The sequence below is a fragment of the Equus caballus genome, chromosome 2 (assembly GCF_041296265.1).
Source record: "Equus caballus isolate H_3958 breed thoroughbred chromosome 2, TB-T2T, whole genome shotgun sequence".
NCBI lineage: Eukaryota > Metazoa > Chordata > Mammalia > Perissodactyla > Equidae > Equus > Equus caballus.
Window position 1 is genome coordinate 15,088,700 of NC_091685.1, and position 22,744 is coordinate 15,111,443.

The 22,744-nt window shown below is 41.8% G+C and overlaps 1 protein-coding gene and 1 pseudogene across 1 annotated transcript in view; both read left to right on the forward strand.

Moving 5' to 3' along the window:
- Positions 1 to 22,744, forward strand: part of OR13P2 (olfactory receptor family 13 subfamily P member 2) — a 115,866-nt gene that overhangs the window by 37,616 nt on the left and 55,506 nt on the right. Inside the window, exon 2 of the mRNA XM_070260160.1 lies at positions 19,431 to 19,583. The gene's annotated coding sequence lies outside the window, so the exon portion shown is untranslated. The remainder of the gene's footprint in view (positions 1 to 19,430; positions 19,584 to 22,744) is intronic.
- OR13P18P (olfactory receptor family 13 subfamily P member 18, pseudogene) lies at positions 17,633 to 18,545 on the forward strand (annotated as a pseudogene).

A 22,744-nucleotide genomic window follows, 5' to 3' on the forward strand; every position in this document is an offset into this window, starting at 1 on the left:
TCTCTTTATGTCATCGCCTATTTCTTTCAAGAAAGTCTTGTAGTTTTCATTGTATAGATCCTTCACTTCCTTGGTTAAGTTTATCCCAAGGTATTTTATTCTTTTCGTTGCGATTGTGAATGGGATAGAGTTCTTGAGTTCTTTTTCTGTTAGTTTATTGTTAGTGTATAGAAATGCTACTGATTTATGCACGTTAATTTTATACCCTGCTACTTTGCTGTAGTTGTTGATTATTTCTAATAGTTTTTCTGTGGATTCTTTGGGGTTTTCTATGTATAAGATCATGTCGTCTGCAAACAACGAGAGTTTTACTTCTTCGTTACCTATTTGGATTCCTTTTATTTCTTTTTCCTGCCGAATTGCTCTGGCCAGCACCTCCAGTACTATGTTGAATAGGAGTGGTGAAAGTGGGCACCCTTGTCTTGTTCCTGTCCTCAGAGGGATGGCTTTCAGCTTTTGTCCATTGAGTATGATGTTGGCTGTGGGTCTATCATATATGGCCTTTATTATGTTGAGGTACTTTCCTTCTATACCCATTTTACTGAGGGTTTTTATCATAAATGGGTGTTGGATCTTGTCGAATGCTTTCTCTGCATCTATTGAGATGATCATGTGGTTTTTGTTTTTCATTTTGTTGATGTAGTGTATCACGTCGATTGACTTGCAGATGTTGAACCATCCCTGTGTCCCTGGTATAAATCCCACTTGATCATGGTGTATAATCTTTTTGATGTATTGCTGTAATCGGTTTGCCAAAATTTTGTTGAGGATTTTTGCATCTATGTTCATCAGTGATATCGGCCTGTAGTTCTCCTTCTTTGTGTTGTCCTTGTCAGGTTTGGGGATCAGAGTGATGTTGGCTTCATAGAATGTGTTAGGGAGTTCTCCATCTTTCTCAATTTTCTGGAACAGTTTGAGGAGAATAGGTATTAAGTCTTCTTTGAATGTTTGGTAGAATTCTCCAGAGAAGCCGTCTGGTCCTGGACTCTTGTTTTTGGGGAGGTTTTTGATTACCGTTTCTATTTCCTTACTTGTGATTGGTCTATTCAGATTCTCCATTTCTTCCTGATTCAGTTTGGGGAGATTGTAGGAGTCTAGGAATTTGTCCATTTCTTCCAGGTTGTTCAATTTGTTGGCATATAGTTTTTCATAGTATTCTCTTATGATCTCTTGTATTTCATTGGTATCTGTTGTGATTTCTCCTCTGTCATTCCTGATTTTATTAATTTGCGATTTCTCTCTTCTTTTCTTGGTGAGTCTGGCTAGGGGTTTGTCAATTTTGTTAATTCTTTCGAAGAACCAACTCTTTGTTTCATTGATCCTTTCTATTGTCTTTTTTGTTTCAATATCGTTTATTGCTTCTCTTATTTTTATTATTTCCCTCCTTCTACTGACTCTGGGCTTTGTTTGTTCTTCTTTTTCTAGTTCTGTTAGGTGTCGTTTGAGGTTGCTTACGTGAGCTTTTTCTTGTTTAGTGAGGTGAGCCTGTATTGCGATGAATTTCCCTCTTAGGACTGCTTTTGCTGCATCCCAAATGATTTGGTATGTCGTGTTCTCATTTTCATTTGTCTCCAGATAATATTTGATTTCTTCTTTAATTTCTTCAATGATCCATTGTTTGTTGAGAAGCGTGTTGTTTAGTCTCCACATTTTTGCACCTTTCTCTGCTTTTTTCTTGTAGTTGATTTCTAGTTTAATAGCGTTATGATCAGAAAAGATGCTTGATATTATTTCAACTCTCTTGTATTTATTGATGTTTGCTTTGGTTCCCAAAATATGGTCAATCCTTGAGAATATTCCATGTGCACTTGAGAAGAATGCGTAACCTGCTGTTTTTGGATGAAGTGTTCTATATATATCTATTAAGTCCATCTGGTCTAATTTTTCATTTAATTCTATTATTTCCTTGTTGATTTTCTGTCTGGATGTTCTGTCCATTGGTGTTAATGGTGTGTTGAGGTCCCCTACTATTATTGTATTGTTGTTGATGTCTTCTTTTAGTTCTATTAAGAGTTGCTTTACAAATTTTGGTGCTCCTGTGTTGGGTGCGTATATATTTATAAGTGTTATGTCTTCTTGGTGGAGAGTCCCTTTTATCATTATATACTGTCCCTCTTTATCTTTCTTTATCTGTTTTGTTTTGAAATCTACCTTGTCTGATATTAGTATAGCGACACCTGCTTTCTTTTGTTCATTATTAGCTTGGAGTATTGTTCTCCATCCCTTCACTCTGAGTCTGTGTTTGTCTTTGGGGCTGAGGTGTGTTTCCTGGAGGCAGCATATTGTTGGATCTTGTTCTTTGATCCATCCTGCCACTCTGTGTCTTTTGATTGGGGAGTTCAATCCATTTACATTTAGAGTGATTATTGAGACGTGGGGGCCTACCACTACCATTTTGTGTCTTGTTTTCCGGTTTTCTTCAGTTTCCTTTGTTTCTCGTCCCATGGTTTAATCTGTTCTGATGTAGAGCTGCTACTCTCTGTTGTTGTCCTTCTACTTATCTCCTCTGCTCTTGGTTTTGTAGCCCCTTTCCTTTTTTGGATTTTTCAGGAATGAGGGTTTTCCTGAGGATTTCCTGAAGAGGAGGTTTTGTGGCAATGGACTCCCTTAATTTTTGTTTATCTGGGAAAGTTTTTATTTCTCCATCGTATTTGAAGGATATTTTCTCTGGGTAGAGAATTCTCGGCTGTAGATTTTTGTCCTTCAGATTTTTGAATATATCATTCCACTCTCTTCTAGCCTGTAAAGTTTCTGCTGAGAAATCTGCTGATAGCCTGATGGGGGTTCCTTTGTAGGTTAGTTTCTTTTGCCTGGCTGTCCTTAATATTTTCTCCTTGTCGTTGACTTTTGCTAGCTTCACTACTATATGCCGTGGAGTTGGTCTTCTTGCATTGATAAAGTTTGGAGATCTATTGGCTTCTGTCACCTGAAGATCCATCTCCCTCACCAGATTTGGGAAGTTCTCAGCCATTATTTCTTTGAATAGGTTTTCTGCCCCTTTCTCCTTCTCTTCTCCCTCTGGTATACCTATAATCCTTACGTTGCATCTCCTAATTGTGTCTGATAATTCTCGGAGAGTTTCTTCATTTCTTTTAAGTCTTGCTTCTCTCTCCTCCTCTGCCTGCAACAATTCTATATTGCCATCTTCCAAATTGCTAATTCTTTCCTCCATATTATCGGCCCTACTGTTCAGAGCATCTAGATTTTTCTTAATCTCCTCTATTGTGTTCTTCATTTCCAATATTTCTGTTTGGTTCTTCTTTATCGTATCAAACTCTTTTGTGACATAGCTCCTGAACTCGTTGAGCTGTCGGTCAGAATTCTCTCTTAACTCATTGAGAATCCTAATGATGGCTGTTTTGAAGTCATCATCATTTAGGTTATATATCTCATTTTCTTTGGGATTGTTTTCTGTGTATTTGTTACTTTCTTTCTGTTCTGGAGATTTAATGTATTTTTTCATATTGCTTGATGATGTTGATTTGTGCCTCCACATGGAGATAGAGTTTAGTTGCTCCTTTCACTTGTTTCAGCTGCTGTGGTGGGGGGAGCAGCTGTTTATACTTCACCAACCAGGAACCCTGTCCGTAGTTGCTAACTGGGCCTGGGCCCCTCTTCGTAGCCACAGTGGCCCTTTGGATTCCCTCCTCTGCCGTGGGGGCCGTCACAGGGGGGCTTCAGGCTGCAGGTGCCTACTGTTGTTGCCCACCTAGATGCGCTCTCTCCTTGGGGTCTGCAACGGTGTTATGGGCTTTTCCAGCAGCCAGGGGTGGGATCACTTATATTTGTCGCTCCGTTGCTGTCGGCACCCACCAAATCTCACTTGTCCTCTATGGGTCGCAGGAGAGCTATTGGCATCTTCTACAGTCTGTGGTTAGTACACCTAGCTATGCTGCTTTTGCCCTGGGGTCTTCCAGCCTTGTGGCTGGCGGCTGGGTGCCTTCTACTGGTGCTGTGCAGAGGCTTTCCCTAAGGCTGCTGTGAGCCTGTAGGGTTTCCCCCTAGGCTACTAAGCTGGGTCTCTGGAACTCTCTCCAGCCCCAGTCCTCTCCGAGATCTCCGGCAATCCCTAGCCCCACGGGGCGGGCAACGGCAGCTGGGGGTCGCCCCGCCCTCTGGGATTCTCTCCGGGTCTCTGCCGGAGCCGTGAATGCTCAGCGTGGCCCCTCTGCTAACGGCAGACAGAGAGTTTTGTCTGCTGCCCGGGCGGAGCTCCGGCGCTTCCCCTCCGGGTTGCCGAACCGGCCTTTGAAAGTTCCCCCAGCCCCGGTCCTCTCCGAGATCTCTGGCAATCTCTAGTCCCACGGGGTGGGCAACGGCAGCTGGGGGTCGCCCCGCCCTCTGGGATTCTCTCCGGGCCTCTGCCGGGAGCCCTGAATGCTGGGCGTGGCCCCTCTGCTAATGGCAGACAGAGAGTTTTGTCTGCTGCCTGGCGGAGCTCCGGCGCTTCCCCTCCGGGTCGCTGAATCGGCCTTTGAAAGTTCCCCCGCCCTGGTCCTCTCCGAGATCTCTGGCAATCCCTAGCCCCACGGGGCGGGCAACGGCAGCTGGGGGTCGCCCCGCCCTCTGGGATTCTCTCCGGGCCTCTCCCGGAGCCGTGAATGCTCAGCGTGGCCCCTCTGCTAACGGCAGACAGAGAGTTTTGTCTGCTGCCCGGGCGGAGCTCCGGCGCTTCCCCTCCGGGTCGCCGAACCGGCCTTTGAAAGTTCCCCCAGCCCCGGTCCTCTCCGAGATCTCCGGCAATCCCTAGTCCCACGGAGCGGGCAACGGCAGCTGGGAGACCTCCGTGCCCTCTGTGTCTCTCTCTGGGACCCTCCGGGCGCCCCAAGCACCAGGCTGGGTCTCCCCGCCAATGGCGGGGAGAGACTCTCCCTGCGGGCTCAGGTGTGCAACTCCAAAGTTTCCCTCTGCGTTTAGGAGTAATTGCGGGGGGTTTAGGTAGGGTTCTGGTCACCTGTTTCCACCGTCGCTCCTCTGTTGTGTTCTCGCTCCTGCCCTAGATGTGTGTGGATCCTCTGGGGGCGTCCGTTGGAAGAAAGCCGCTTGCGGGTACTAGGCTGCCCATCGGGGTCGGAGAGTTTTCACCTATTTCCACATCCTCCCGGAGGAAAGTCCATCCGCCTTCCGATGTATAGTCGCGTGGGTGTCTCAGACGTCCTGAGATGCTGTCTGGATATCCTTTGTCAAGCGATAAGTGTCCAAATAATTGTAGACTCGAAGGGCGAGAGACAAAGAGGACTACTCACGGCGCCATCTTGGCCGCCAATCCTCCTCTTTTTGCTGAGGAAGACTGGCCCTGAGCTAACATCCATGCCCATCTTCCTCTACTTGATATGTGGGACGCCTGCCACAGCACAGCTTGATGAGCAGTGCCATGTCCGCACCCGGGATCCGAATCATTGAACCCCAGGCCACCAAAGCGGAACGTGTGCACTTAACCGCTGCGCCACCAGGTGGGTCCCCCTTTTGCTATGTTAACAGATCAAAAAGCCTATTCACCTTGATATATTACAGATATTATAAAGGCATTGGATAAAACTTAACATACATTACATTTGATAATATATAATTTTTTTCAACCTTTGGAATTTTTTAAAAAACCTTTGGAAATTTGAAGTTTGACATTTTTTCAAAGTGTACACTTCAAGTGATTTTTAATGTGTTCACGAAGTTATGCAGTCACCACTGTCAGTTCCAGAGCTTTTTTTTTTTTTTGAGGAAGATTAGCTCTGAGCTAACATCTGCCACTAATCCTCCTCTTTTTGCTGAGGAAGACCGGCCCTGAGCTAACATCTGTGCCCATCTTCCTCTACTTTGTATGTGGGACACCTGCCACAGCATAGCTTGATAAACAGTGCATAGGTCCGTACCTGGGATTTAAACCGGCAAACCCCAGGCTGCCAAAGGGGGGTGCACAAACTTAACCACTACGCCACCTGACCAGCTCCCCAGAACATTTGTTATCACTGCAAAAAGAAACCTTTACCCACTAGTAGTCACTGCTCATTCCCTCCTTCCCCAGATCCTGGGACCACTGATCTACTTTCAGTTTCTATTGCTCTGTCTAATTTGTACATTTCATATAAGCAGAATCATACTATATGTGACCTTTTGTGTTTGGCTTCCTTCGCTCAGCAGATTTTCAAGGTTTTTTATGCTGTAGCACGTATCAGTGCTCCATTCTTTTTTACTTTTTTTTAATCCCCAAAACACATTCCACTGTGTGGATATATCACAGTTTGTTTATTCATTTATCAGTTGATGGATATTTGGGCTGCTTGTAATTTTTGGCTATTACGAATAATTCTGCTGTGAACACTTGTGTGCAAGTTTTTGCATGAACATATGGTTTCATTTATCTTGGGTATCTACCTAGGAGTGGAATTGTCTGATCATATGAAAAGTCTATGTTTAGTTTTTTGAGGTACTGCCAAACTTTTTTTCAAGCAAAAAATCTTCTTGAGGAAGATCAGCCCTAAGCTAACATCTGCTACCAATCCTCCTCTTTTTGCTGAGGAAGACTGGCCCTGAGCTAACATCCATGCCCATCTTCCTCTACTTGATATGTGGGACGCCTGCCACAGCACAGCTTGATGAGCAGTGCCATGTCCGCACCCAGGCTCCGAATCGTCGGATGTTCACATTCCAACCAGCGTATATAAGGCTTCCAGTTCCTCCACATCCTCACCAACACTTCCTGTTTTTGTCTTTTTGATTGTGGACAACCTAGTGGTGTGAAGTGGTATCTCATTGTGGTTTAGAGTTGTAGTTCCTAATGACTAATGATTTTGAATATCTTCTCATGTGCTTATTGGCCATTTGTATATTTTCTTTGGAGAAATGTCTATTCAAATCATTTGCCCATTTAAAAAATGGGATTACTTGTCTTTTTATTCTGTTACGAGTGTTCTTAAATATTCTAGATACAAGTTCTTTATCAGGCATGCAGTTTGCAAATATTTGCTCCCATTTTGTGGATTGGCTTTTCAGTTTCTTGATAGTGTCCTTCGAAGCACAAAAGTTTTTAATTTTGAAGTCCAATTTATCTATTTTTTTGTTTATTGCTTGGGCTTCAAGGGCTTTCTTGCCTGAACCAAAGTCATGAAGATATACACTTATGTTTTCTTCTAAGAGTTTTGTTTTAGTTTTTGTTTTTGTGGGGAAGATTCACCCTGTGCTAACGTCTGTTGGCAATCCTCCCTTTGTTTCACTTGAGGAATATTTGCCCTGAGCTAACACCTGTGTCAGTCTTCCTCTATTTTTGTGTGGGAGATGCCCCCACAGCATGGTCACTGACGAATGGAGCAGGTCCCACCCAGGATCCGAATCCCCAAACTCAGGCTGCCGAAGCAGAATGTGCAGAACGTTAACTACTGGGCCATGGGGCAGGCCCCCTTTTCTAAGAGTTTTATGGTTTTAGCTCTTACATTTAGGTCTTTGATCCATTTTTTTTGTACATGTTGAGAGTTAGTGGTCCAATTTCATTCTTTTGCATGTGGATATTTGGTTGTCCCAGCATCACTTGTTGAAAAGACTCTTCTTTCCCTATTGAATTGTCTTGGCACCCTTATGAAAAAATAAACACATCAGGGCCAGTCCTGTGGCCAATTGGTTAAGTTTGTGCACCTTGCTTTGGTGGCCCAGGGTTTCGCTGGTTCAGATCCTAGACATGGACCTAGCACCGCTCATCAAGCCATGCTGAGGCAGTGTCTCACATAGCAGCGCCAGAAGGACCTACAACTAGAATATGCAACTGTGTACTGGGGGTGCTTTGGGTAGAAGAAGAAGAAAAAAAGACTGGCAAAAGATGTTAGCTCAGGTGCCAATCTTTAAAAAATAAACACGTCAAAAATGAAAGAGTTTACCTATTAATTCTCAGTTCTATTCCATTGATTTTTATGTCTGTCTTTATGCTAGTACCACACAGTCTTGATTACTGAAGGTTTGTAGTCAATTTTATAACTGGGAAGTGTGAATTCTTCAGTTCTGTTCTTCCTTTTTGAGATTGTTTTGGCTATTCTGCTTCCTTGCATTTCCAAATGAATATCAGGATCACCTTGTTAATTTGTTAAAAAATGCCAACTGAGATTTTGATAGGGGTTACACTGAATATGGGATTAATTTGGGAGTACTGTCATCTTAAAAACATTATGTCTTCCAATCCATGAACATGGGATGCCTTTCCATTTATTTAGGTATGCTTTAATTTCTTTCAGTGATGTTTTTTAGTTTTCAATGTGCAAGTCTTACACTACCTTTGTTAAAATTTTTCCCGTTTTACTCTTTTTGATACTATTATAAATGGAATTGTTTTATTAATTTCATTTTCAGATTATTCATTACTAGTGTAGAGAAATACAATCAATTTTTGTATATTGGTCTTGTAGCCTGTGATCTTGCTGAATTCATTTATTGGCTCTAATGGTTGTGTGTGTGTGTGTGTGTATTGCTTAGATTTTCTATATACCAGAAATTGTCTTCTGTAAATAGATTTAGTTTTACTTATTCCTTCCCAACATGATGTCTTTTATTTTTTTTTCAATTGCCCAGGTTAGAACCTCTAGTACAATGTTGAGCAAAGTGGTAAGAGTGGACATCTTTTTCTTGTTCCTAATCTTAGGGGGAATCTTTTCATCATTAAGTATGATGTTAGCAGTGGAGTTTTTGTAGATGCCCTTCATCAGGTTGAAGAAGTTCCCTTCTACTCTTAGTTTGTTGATGGTTTTTTATAATTAAAGTGTGTTGGATTTTGTCAAATGCATTTTCTGCATCTATTGAGATGACCCTGTAATTCCTGTCCTTTATCCTATTAATGTGGTATATTACATTGACTGATTTCTGTATGTTGAACTAACCTTGCATTGATGGGATGAGTCTCATTAGGTCATGATATATAACTTTTTATATGTTGTCAGATATGATTTGATCATGTTTTTTTTTTAGAATTTTGTGTCTATATTCAAAATGGGTATTGGTGTGCAGTTTTCTTGTGGTTGGTATCAGGGAAATCCTGGTCTTATAGGATGAGTTGGGAAGTGTCCATTTTTTGGAAGAGTTTGTGAAAGATTGGTATTAATTCTTTAAATGTTTTTTAGAATTCACCAACAAAGCCATCTGAGCCTGGGCTTTTCTTTTTGGGAAGTTTTTTTGATTACCAATTCCATTTCTTTACTTGTTACAGGTCTATTTATATTTTCTATTTCTTCTTGAGTCAATTTCAGTAGTTTGTATCTTTCTAGAAATTTCTCTATTTCATATAGGTTATCTACTTTGTCAGCATACAATTATTCATAATATTCCCTTATGATTCTTTTAATTTTTGTAAGATCAGTATTTTTGCCCCTATTTCACTCCTGAAGATTTATGTCCCTTACTTCATTCCTGAATATTTCGTTACATTCTAGGGGTCCAATCTAAGTGTAATTCCCCTGGGCAAACTTAGCTGCTGCCTCTTCAGAGCCCCTGCAATTGCTGCATTCCTCACCAAATGCCCTGAAATCATTGATTTGTAAGTGCTTATTTACAAGGAAAAACTCCCCTTGGCTCTACATTTCCTTTCTTCAGTACAAGATCTGGCCCAGAGGAAAAATACAAAATGTGTGCTGAAAGATAGAAAGTAGAGCTGCCCAAGGGAGCTGATGTGTGTTCTCTCCAAATACAGATGTCACGCAGGTGTGTTAGGCTGGGAGCTGCAGCTGCACTCTTCAGAGGGATGAGCTCCTCAGAGCCCTCACAGATCATTCAGGAATCCCAAGAACAATAATGCAGAATGAGGGTAACAAGAGGACAAAAAGGGTCAAGTAGTCATGACTGACTTCCTGAGGGATATGGACCTGAAATTTAGGGGAGACTTGAAGACACAATGGGAGATGATCTTCACATGGGAAGCATAGAAGATGCAAATTAGGGAGAATAATAAATTTCTAGATTATTTATTATAAGCTAGGCACAGTCCTAAAAGCTTCATACTTATTAACCTATTTTGTCTTCATCACAACTCTATGAAGCAGGTTCTATTTTACTGATAAAAGGCCTAGAGGCCTGGAGAGGTTTTTGAAACTTGCCCAAAGTCACACAGCTATAACTGCATGAAACCAGGGATCCAAACCACACAGTCTGGTGCTAACCCAGAGAAAACATGGAGCATGGGAGGGCATGGACAGGCAGAAGACTGGCCTGACAAGAGCAAGGAGGCCCTTTGAGGAGCCACAGGGGCTTGGGCTGGGAGGATCAGAGGCTCTGGCTATACACAGCCTTTAGTGCTAGCTATTGGAGTTCAGAGCTGATGTTCAGACCTTGGGGAATTCAAAGGTACAGGGAGATCATTAGGAAGTTGTTGGATTTGTCCTCCAGGGAATAGGACCCTCAGGAGCAAAGCTTCAAGAACTCCTCAGACTCCTAATCCATCCCTCACATGGAGCCCATCAGCAGGTAGGGTAGCAGGGTTGGAGGCAGGTGGCCTGAGGCTCAGGAGTCTTCTCATCTGAGGCATCCCTTCTTATGCCTGCCCTGGCTCTCCTACTGTCTACAAATCTTCACATCTGGATGTCCCTTCATGCCTGTGCTTCTAACTCTGTACTGTGCTTCTCTGTTCACTTCTTCTTCCCTGTGTCTCTGGCTTGCTTTTTTGTTTACTTCTTTCTGTCCATCTGCCTTTCTTTCCCTCTCTATGTTTATCGGACTTACCGTGCACATCTCCCTTAAGGCATCTGGCCTTCAGTTGCCAATAGAGGAAGGGCTGTTCTTGGGGAGGCTGAAGCAGTTGGGCTGCCCCATGTCCCCATTCTAACCAGTGGGACCCTCGGAAGTGGGTGAGACAAGGGGATGACAGATGGGAGGTGGGAAGGTTGATAGGACAGCACTAGGCTATGGGAGAGGAGGAGGGGGCTGTATGGAGATCTCAGGGGAGGCAGGAGTTTGGGGGACCACCTTGAAATTGGGAATTGCTCTAAGGATCTCTTATTGAGAAGGCGGCAAGAAGGCAGATAGATGCCTTCCACCAAGATACCTGCAGTCCAATGATGTTCCATGTTATAGTCACCAGGAACGGTGTGGCTGAGTGTGCTTTTGGAGCCTGCTCACCTATCCCTCATTTCCATTCCTTCTGCTTCTTCTCCTCTAAGCACCCCATGCTCTTTCCTACATATGTAACTGTGGACCCTCTAGAACTAGTTTAACTGACCCCATCTCTTATCAACAGAGTGCTTAAGAATTGCCTTTCAGAAAATCTGCAAAATCACATAGCTAGAGTATGTGCAAAAGAAGAAATCTTGACCTGAAATGACTATGGAAACAAACATCCTCCTTCCCACAGAACCCAAGGACTGGGACACGATTGGAACTTGAAAATCGGACTCATCAGAAGAGAGAGGTTCCTCATTAGGGAAGATTCGGTGTGAAAATTCCTTCCCCACCTCATCAAAAATGTTTAAAACCAGGGCCGGCCCCATGGCCGAGTGGTTAAATTCACCTGCTCTGCTTCAGCAGCCCGGGGTTTCACCAGTTCAGATCCTGGGCACAGACATGGCACCACTCATCAAGCCATCATGAGGCGGCGTCCCACATAACACAACCAGAGGCACTGACAACTAGAATATATACAACTATGTACTGGGGGGCTTTGAGGAGAAGAAGAAGAAAGAAAAAAAAAAGATTGGCAACAGTTATTAGCGCAGGTGCCAATCTTGAAAAAAAAAACAAGTTTAGAACTCTCTCATAAACGTTTAGAACCCCATCATAAATGTTTAGAACCCAGTCATAAATGTTTAAAACCTTACCATAAATGCTTGAAGCCCACCAATCAAAACCTGTCCCACCAGCATTTCTGTGTGCCAGCCTGTTCTCCCTAACCTCTTAAATTTCCCCCCAATTGGGGAGACAGATCTGAGGGCACACGCCCCTGCCCCCCATCCTCCCTGCAGACAGATCTCACAGAATAAAGCTGATTTCTCTCCCAAAGGCTGGTGCCATAATTAATTGGCTTGTTTATGCACATAGGCAAGTGAACTCCAATTTTGTGGGGTAACATGTACATTCTACACCATATTATAGATACATGAATAGACAGAGGTCACAGCGAAAAAGCTCTTTATTAAGATTGCTCCTAGCAAATGCTATAGAACTGGGGGATTGGAGTCATAAGTGAGAGGTTGCTGCAATGCTCCAGGCATAAGGAATCAGGTACAGATAAAGTTAGATAATAAAGAGGACAGAGAAGAAGAGAAAATCCTTAATTCTTCCAGGTGAAATGGACCTCAGCAGTCCTCCTGCCACACCTCTCTCTAATCCGGGTTGATCCCAATGCATCCTGACCTATGGTCAGCCAGATTCAACCTGATCCTCTCAACAGAAACAGGGAGCTCATTGCTTCTCAGGACAATCCTTCTGTCTATGAACAGCTCTGAGTGTCAGAACATTTTCTGTGGTCACTCTGAAGCTTGTCACCCTGGTAAAATTTACACTTAATTCTAAATTGATGTCTGTGAAGAGCGATTCTTATCCATCTCCCCTAACACAACTCTTTAGATACTTCTGTAGACAGACATCAGCATCCTTCCTAGCTTAAATTTCTGCAGAGAAAACATCACCAGTTGCTTAGGCTATTTTTTTCACCATCACAATATATTTTCCTACAGGCTGCAACTTGTCCACATACCCCTCTAAGACATGCATCACAGGTGTAAATTCTACATGCCGAATGTGTTTGCCCCACTGGAGAGGATAGGTATCAATCACCCCTCCTTGACCTGATGACATAGCTTCTAGGACAGAGTCCATGACTAGCATCCTTGCTTTAATAATTTAACAAATATTATTGGAATTACTACCATATGCCAGGCACAATGACTGACACTAGGGAACGAAACAAAGTCCTTGCCTTTACAATCTAGTTGGGGGTGACAAAAAATAAGCAGATAAGTAGATAAGCTTTTTAAGAAGTGAGAAGTACAATGAAGAAAAGTGGCTCACTGATGAAATGACAATTGGGTAGAAATCCGAAGGAAGTGAAAGAACTGACCCTGAAGATATCTGGTGAAAGAGAGCATAAGTACTGGATAGTGTGGCAAAGGTCCTTAGGTGAAAGCCTAGTTGGGAGCTGATGGACTAGAAAGGAAACAATGTGGTTTTTGTGGAGTGAGCAAAGAAGACAGTAATGGGAGATAAGATCCAAGGGCTAGATCATGCAGTGAAAATTAAGAGCTCAGTTTTAGACATGATGAGTTTGAGGTGCATATTAAAGATCCAAGGGCCAAGTTCAAGTAGGTAGTTGAACACATGGATTTCAGAGGGAGGGTCTGGGCAAGAGATATAAGTATGAAGGTGTATTTAAGCCATGAAACTGGCTGGTTTCAAACAGTTTTTCTTGTTGGGTGAGATGTCTTTGTGTCTTGATTCTGTTGCTCAGCATATTATATTGTTCTCCTTACATTGTGTATAACAGATGTTAAAGGGGAAAAAGAAACCTCAGAGTTGTCCAATAGATTTGACCCAGATATACTTCAGAATTTCTGCTGCATGTTGATATTTCAGATATTCTGCATCCAGTCCAATTCTTACCTCATTCACATCAGCCACAGTGGAAGGGAGCCCTTCCTCTGATTTGAGCACAATTCCTCCTTTTATAGCCTGGATCCCACCCTTTCCTGCTTCATCAAATGATTTACTCTGTCCTAATCCTGAAATTTCCCCCTCCCTATTAATTGACTATTTCCTTCACCAGATAAGCAAATCAAAATTCTCATGTCATAAAAAACTATATTTCCATCACCATCTAGCTCCTGACCTATACTTCTTTCTACCTGGTACAAATGTCTTAGAAATGCAGCCTATGCTTACTTCTTTTAACTTACTTCAGATAAACATCTGATTAAACTATTCTCCCAAAGCCTCCTTGTTGCTAAAAGTGGTAGTCAGCTTTTGGTCTATGTCATACTTTATGCCTTTGCACATTTCACCACAAAGACCACCTTCTCCTTGCAGACATTTTCTCTCCTTGGGTTTCTGTGTCACGTGTCATCCATCTTTGGCCACTCAATAGCATCTTCTCCAGATTGTCTCCTTGAAGCCAACCCTTCAATGTTGTAGCCTTCCAGAGTTTTGTTTTCAGCTCCGTTCTCCCTCTACACACTCTCACTGGATGATCTCATTCTTTACGGTAGCTTCATTTCCCACAGAAGTGCTGATGACATTCAGATTCCTATCTCTAGAGCTTCTCCTCAGCTGTTAGCCCATCAACCCAACAGATACTAGGAGTTCCACAAGCTCCCTGGGTCCAAAACCAGACTCACTGTGTGCCCTCCTGACCTCCTTCCCCACACTTCGCATCCCATGTTCCCCATCTCATTGAATGCCATTATCACCCATCCATTTACCCAAACCTGGAATTCATCCTTGACTCCTCTTTCTTTCTCACCACTCCAAAATCACTTACCTAGACTCACAGATCCCACCTCCTCTAGACTCTTGTCAAATATTTACCTTTAATATCAATAATCACTGCCTTAGTTCCCACTCTCATCTTTTCCTTCCTAAATAATTACAGTAGTTGGCATCCTCCTCCTCCAATTTAGTCTCCACACCACAGCCAGAGTGATTGTTCCTAGATATAAAACTGATGTAGTGCCTATTTAGTGGATCCTTATCTTCCTCTCAATAAAATCCACTTTCTTTAACCTCTTCATCAGGGCACAATAGGTCCCCCATGTCCTTGCCTACCTCTCCAGCCCCATCTCCTACCACTCTCTGGCTTAGCTCATGCTTTATAATTCACACATGATGCTCCATCTGCATGGCGTATCCTTTTCTGCACTTCCCCTGTAGTCAGCATCTACCCACTCTTCAAAGACCAGCTTGACTCTTACCTCCTGCAGGATATTTTCCTTAACTCCTCAAATTGAGTTAGGCTTGCTGTAGATAGCTGCCTGTAATAAAAGGAACGAAGTACATTTCCTCATCCTTTAGTTTGTCGATCCCTCATCCCAATTCCCTGTGGTTTCATCAGTGCCAGGCTAGAAGGAAGAGAGAGATGACTTAAGGGGCAAGAAAATCCTGAGTTGACTGGTACTTCCTTGAAAATCTAGAAATTGTGCTTCCTGTTATTCTCTGGTATTTAAAGATGATCCCTTCACTTATGTAACCTCTCATTGTATTCTCTCATTGTTATTAGTTTTTAAAAATCCAGTCTGATAATCTTTGTCTTTCAATTGGCTTGGTTAGTACATTTACATTTAATGTCATTGCTATTGTAATTAGGTTTAAGTCTATCATCTTACTACTTGCTTTCTGTTTGTCCCAAGAGTTCCTTCTTTCTTTATTCCACTTTTCCTGCTTTCTTTTGAATTACAGTAGTCCCCGTTTATCCAAGGGGGATATATTCCAAGACCCCCAGTGGATAGTACTGAACCCTATATATACTACTTTTTTCCTATACATACATACCTATGGTAAAGTTTAATTTACAAAATTGGCACAGTAAGAGATTATCAATAATAACTAATAATAAAATGGAACTATTATAACAATATACTGTAATAAAAGTTATGTGAATGTAGTCTCTCTGTCAAAATATCTTGTACTGCACTCACTCTTCTTTTTTTTTTTCCCAGTAATTTTATTGAGATCACATTGGTTTATAACATTGTGTAATTTTTGGTGCACATTATTGTTTATCAATTTCTGAATAGACTCCATTGTGCCCACCGCTTATGTGCCCCTATACCCCTTTCACCCACCCTCCAACCCCCTTCCCCTCTGGTAACCACCAGCCTGTACTCTTTCTTGTGTATTTGTTATCTTCCACATGTGAGTGAAATCATGCAGTAATTTGTCTTTCTCTCTCTGGCTTATGTCACTTATCCTACCCTCAAGGTCCATCCATGTTGTTGCAGAAGGGATGATTTTGTTGTTTTTTATGGCTGAGTAGTATCCCATTGTATATATATATATACCACATCTTCTTTGTCTATTCAGCCATAGAAGGGCACTTGGGTTGCTTCCACATCTTGGCTATTGTGAATAGTGCTGCAATGAACATAGGGGTGCATAAATCTCTTTGGATCATTGATTTTTTTTTTGTTCTTTGGATAAACACCCAGTAGTGAGATAGCTGGATCGTCTCACTCATCTTATGATGATGAGGTGAGATGGTACAATGCCTACCTGATGACATGAAGTGAGGTGAATGAGTAGGCATTGTGATGTAGCATTGTTTTCGGATTGCAGTTGACTGCAGGTAACTGAAACTGCAGAAAGCAAAACCAGGGCTAGCGGTGGGGAGCTACTGTAATTGAGAACTTTTAATTAATCCCTTTATAGTCTGTATTATATTTTGAGTCTTACTATTGGGTAATATTCTTTTGATTGTTATTCTAGAGCAAGGGTTGATAAGCCTTACTTTTTAAAAAAAGTTTAAAAAGCCAATAGAAATATGCTATAGTGACTGTATATTGCTTGCAAAGCCTAAAATATTTACTGTCTGGCCCCTTATAGAGAAAGTGTGCTAATTCCTAATCTGGAGACTAAAATATACATCTTTGACTTATTATAGTCTCACTTAACTTAGTACTTTACGATTCCCAAACAATGCAAAAATCTTACAACAGTTTAATTCCGTCTTCTTCTCCTATTCTTTGGGATATTTTTGTCACAAATTCTAGTTCTACTTATATATTTAAAGGCTCTCATGATATTGTTATTTTTGTTGCTTTAAATAATCTATACATTTTCTATTTCTGGTGTTCATTCTTTTTTTCAATTCCACGTTTCCATCAGGGATCATTTTCCTTCAGCCTAGAGAAGTTCTTTAATATTTCTTTTACTCTGAGCCTTTTGGTAATCAAGTATCTGTTTTTGAGAGAAAATGATTTTCATTTCTGAAGAATATATTCATTAAGTACAGTGTCCTAGCTTGGTAGTTTCCTTCCTTCCCTGCCTCCCTGCCTGCTTTTCTGCTTTCTTCTCTCCTTCTTCCTTCCTTATTTTCTTCGTTCTCTTCTTTCCTTTTTGTTTCTTCTTTTTTCTTTTCATCCTTCCTCCCCACAAGCAGCACCCATCTCTTGAGCATGGAAATACAAGATCTTGAGTCTTCAAAAAGTATCATTTATTTTCAAATAATAGTTGATCTTTTGCTGCTACGGGCTTGAGTCAGATATCTAATAACTGTGTCTCTGAAGTTGCAGAGTAGCCGTCAAGCTATTCAAATACTTCCACTGAAGCTCATTTTGGGAGAAGCTTCAAAGGAGGGCCAGACAACCCAATTTAGTATGAAATTCACAGCAAATGTTGTAGCCTCAATATCCAATTCTTTCTTTGACAACTTTGAAATCTTTTATAAGCGGCATGAACTATCATGTTTATGAAGTGTAAGACATAGTTTTGGATCCTCCTTTTGCATGTTCTACATTTTGAAATGTGGAATTTATTATTCTGGATCTCATGATAAACTGGGATTAAATAGTGCAATATTAACATGCTCTTTCATATCAAATAGAAATTCTTTTCAAACTTTTGGTCCCTAGCTTTGTGGGTGTCCTAATATGCATTTACTTTGCTACTGGTGTCTAGAACTCGTAATATATGAGTAGCAGCAGGATTTAGAAGGATGCAGGACTTTCTCTGGGGAAATCACAGCTCTCTTACCGAGTTCATTCTTCTAGGATTCTCTCGTAATGCAGAGATAAAAATCATTTTACTCAAGGTCTTCCTCTTCCTCTATCTCATCGCCCTTCTGGGCAATGGACTCGTTATCACCTTGATATGCATCAACTCCTCCCTCACACCCACCCATATATTTTTTCTTGTGTCCTATCCATTCTGGATATGGGCTATGTCACCACCCCAGTGCCCCAGATGGTGCATGTGGTTTGCAGAAATAGACCATCTCCTACATTGGATGTGTGGCCCAGATGTACATCTTCCTGATGCTAGGAATAACTGAGTCTTGGTTTTTCACAGTCATACCTTATGAGAGTTATGTGGCCATTTGCCATCCCCCTAGGTATAAAGTCATCATGAGCCTTTTGTTGTGTGGGTTAGTGGTGACCTTCTGTGGATTCTGGGGTATCAGCTGTGCCCTGATCTACATTGTCTCTGCTATGATTCTTCCTTATTGAGGCCCCAATGAGATAAACCACTTCTGTGAAGTACCTGCAGTTTTGAAGCTGGCCTGTGCAGACACATCTCTCAATGACCAGGTGGACTTCATCTGGGGCTTCATCCTTCTGTTGGTCCCGATCTCCCTCATCATCATTGTCTACATCAATATCTTTGCTGCCATCTTGAGGATCTGCTCAGCTCAAGGGCAACTCAAGGCCTGTTCCACCTGTGCCTCCCATATCACCATGGCCACTATGTTCTCTATTCCATGTATAGCTATGTACATGAGACTTGGCTCTGAGGCCTCTACCGAAGACGACAAGAAGTTGGCTCTATTTTATGACATCATTTCTGCCTTCCTCAACTCCATCATCTATAGCCTTAGGAACAGAGATATGAAGAAGGCTGCCCTCAAGGTGATAGGCTGGGGCAAAGGCCAGAATGAAGTCGCAGGAGTATGGGCACCACCAACTAAATCTGGGACACAGCCTACATGACTTCTCCATCCAAATTCTTTCCAATATCTAGTGGGCACACATGATATATTAATGGGTTAGATCCAGTGAGATTATGTATGAGAAGACCCAGAAGGCTGTGGGAGGGGGTCTCCTTCAAACATGAAGACACCAGACACTCGACTCCATGAAGGCAAATCCCATATTTGATTCATCTCTGTATTACCAGTTAACAAGCCCTGACAATGAACTGGTATCAATATTCATCTTTCCTATTACTAAATGAACATGAGACTGAGTGCTTGAGCTCTGGATCCACGAAATAAGTTCCAACTGATGGGCACAAGATGACTTCCAGACTCTCAGATCAGTGACCCAACCATAGCTCAATCAAGGATTTGACAAGTTCTGAAAACAGGACAGTTGAAGAAAATTCAATAGTGATCATATAAAATAGAGTTTAGGGAAGTAATACAGGTCAGTTTTCCCCCAGTACTACTAGGAGAGTATGAATTTAGGGGACATAAACCCTCATGCCACTAAAGAAAGGAGCTCTGTTTTAGTGAAGTGATATTTGTAGCGGGCAGCACAATCTCCTAGTAATGGGGTGAAAATCTCCCCCAACTCAGACACTTTCATAATGCATTTTCAACTTTATTGAAGTACATTGACATACAATAAACTGTAGACATTTAAAGTACACAATTTGATGAGTTATGAAATGTTTATATACTGCCATCATAATCAAGATCATTATAACATCCTCAAAAGTTTCCTTGTGATTCTTTGCAATTCCTCTGTATTCGTTATGTATTGCTGTGTAACAAATTACCTCCCAAATTTTCTGGCTTAAAACAACAAAGATTTTTTTTTTTTTTGCAGTTTCTGTGAGTCAAGAATGTGGGTGAAGATTAGCTGGGTCCTCTGGAATAGACAGCAATGAAGGTACCAGGTGGAGCTGAAGGTATCCTAAGGCTCGACTGGGGAAGGATCTGCTTTCAAGCACACTTGATTGTTGCCAGGATCTAATTCCTGGTAGGCTATTGGACTGAGGGTCTCATTTCCTTCCTGACTGTTATACAGAGCATCCATCAGTTCCTTACATGTGGGCCTCTCTCTAGAGCAGTTTGCCACATGGCAGTTGGATTCCTCAGAGGGAGCAAGCAAGAGAGTAATAGAGCCATTGCAAGCAATGCAGAAGCCCGGATCTTTTATAACCTGATCTTGAAAGTGACTTCCCACCACTTTTGAGGTATTCACGAGATGGGAACTTCTAGGTCCAGCCCAAACTCAAGGGGAGGGGATTACCCAAGGGTGTGAATATTATTCTGCAGGGGTCACTGGTTCATGCAAATCTTCTCCCTTGTGATTTAGACTCTCGCTTTGAGCTCAAGGAGGGGTCTGTAGATAGGCATCACCAGCATCATCTTGGAATTGTTAAGAAATGCAGAATCTTGGCATTTCAATTTGCATTTGAAAGATTCTATAGGTGATTCCTATGTACTTTTAAGTTTGAGGACCATGATTTAGCCAACAACGCATGGACAATATCACACCACGTTGTGTCAGTGGATCTGTAGCATAAACTCCAGGCTTTTTTAATTAAAATTTTTTTTATTAAGTTCAGTAGTGAATACAACTTTTAGAAAAATCAAGAGGAGAAACCCAAACTTCTTTGACACAGGGTTGGCTCTAGGGTTTCAGGTGAGACTGACATCAGATTCTCTTGTCTCTGTGACCTCATTTGCCGTCTGCAGTGAGTCTCCTGTCTGACACTGTCTGTGATTATCTTCAGGAAAACTGGAACTTGACTTTTGGCCTCCTTGCTAGTAAACTCTCACTTTATTTTGTTGAGGAGAATGAAAAAGAGAATCACGCAGTTATCTTGAATTGGCAGAAAGAAAAAGGGAAGAAAGTACTAATACTTTATTATATTATCTCAAAGAAAAATAACTCTTTTTTGTCCTAATTTTCCCTGCCAGCTACCACCCATTTCTTTGCTCTCCTCTAGAAAGGGTTGTTGGTATTTCTGTCTCCAGTACCTGTCCTACAATATTCTCTGAAAAACACCAGTCAGGTTTCACCCTCATTACACTACTAACCCTTCCTTCACCACTACTTCATGTGAAGGTAACTAGTGACCTATGTGTCGCCAACTGCAGCAGTCACTTCTCAGTCCTTGTATTTGACCATCAGCAGCATTTGACATGTTTGATCGCTCTTTCGTACTCGAAGTACTCATTTCACTTGCTTCAAGGACTCCACACTCCCTACTCAATGGCCAGTCCTTCTTGGTCTCTTTTTGCTGGTTTCTCTTCTCCTTGCCCTCTTATTGTGTATGTGTGTGTTTGTGTGTGTGTGTGTGCATGTGAGGAAGATTGTCACTGAGCTAAAATCTGTGCCAATCTTTCTCTATTTTATGTGGGATGCTGCCACTGTGTGGCTTGATGAAAGGTGTGTAGGTCCATGCCTGGGATCTGAACCTGCAAACCCTGGGCTACCAAAGCAGAGAGTGTGAACTTAACCACTATGCCACAGGGCTGGCCCCTTGACCTCTTAATTTTTAAATGCCCAGTTTCAGTCTTTGTCCCTCTTTTCCTTTCTTTGTACGTTCATTCCCTTGTTGACCTTATCTAGTCTTGTGGCTTTAAAAACCATCTATATGCTTTTGACTATCCAATTTTATCTTCAGCCTGGATAGCTCTCCTGGAGATATATCTACTTATCTTTAGATACAGACACAAATACAGATATAAGTATAGCTAATTAACTATTCAACATCTCCACCAGGATGTATAGTAGAATCTCAAATTTACTTTGTAATTATCAGGATCCTGGCAAAAAAACAGAACACTTAATTTGGGTAATATGAGTCACATTTAATAAAGAGACTACTTATTAAAGTGTGGGCAGTGTTTAATGAAAGCACCAAGGAATGGTACAGTACCTCAGGGCGGTAACTGCAGGGGTCCATTACCACTCCTAGCTTTGAAGAAGTAAGAGAAAGGGATGGATGGGGCCAGCCCCGTGGCATAGTGGTTAGGTTCACGTGCTCCACTTCCGCAGCTCGGGGTTCATGAGTGTGGATCTCAGGCTTGGACCTACACACCGCTCATCAAACCATGCTGTGGCATCATCCCACATATGAAATAGAGGAAGATTGGACACAGATGTTAGCTCAGGGACAATCTTCCTCAGTGAAAAAAAAAGAAAAGAAAAAGAAACAGAAAGAGATAGTTATTGAAAGAGACACACACGCAGATGGAGAGAGAGAGGCAAAAAGAGAGAAAGAGAGAGAGAGCAAGATGTATTGAGAGTGTTACCTGAAAGGAGTTATCACCTTCAGTAGAGGGGGACAGAAACCTGCAGGGGAGGCAGCCAGGGGCATAATCCTCCTCCCTTACTCTCCTTATGTCCTCTGTCTTTTACAATTTCTTCTCATTGGCCACACTCAAATGGAAGCAAGAGGGCAAGAGAGTCCATTGCTGTTGTCTGTATGGGCAGCTTCCCAGAGTGCATAATAGGATGCAGAAGGATGAGAATGGATCAGACAGTAGGTATTCAGCACAGTTCTCCTCTTTTGTCCTTACACATCCACCTGTGTACATTGTATGGAATAAAAATTCCTCTCGCCAGCACAAAATTCATTCCCTTCAGCTTCCATACTAGGTTGGGAAAATGACAATTTCGTCATATTTCAACCTAAAACCTAAAATGTTAGCTACCACCAGTGTTCTTCACATAAGGTAACAAGGGAAAAACATGGATCGGGGATAAATAATTATAATAAAGCATAGCTGCCTTAGTCTGTACTTCTGTAGCTCAGCTTAGCGCCTTAGTCGATAATCATGACTTTGTTCTTCCAACATCCATTCCATGTTCTTGTTACCTTTGGCCAACACCTCGTCTGGATGGGGTGCTTCATTTGATGGGGTGTCTCAAACCTGCATTCTTCTAAGATCTGAGTACTAAAGCCCTTTTCTTTTTTCTCTCTTTTCAAGAGAAGTATTTTTATTTCATTATGTATTTTTAATTGAAATATATTTGATATATAATGTATAAATTTAAAATGTGTAAGGTGTTGACTTGATACATTTATATATTGTAATATGATTGCCATTGTAATGGTAGTTGACACGTCTATCACATCACATAATTATCATTTCTTTTTTGTGGTTGGAATAATTAAGATCTAG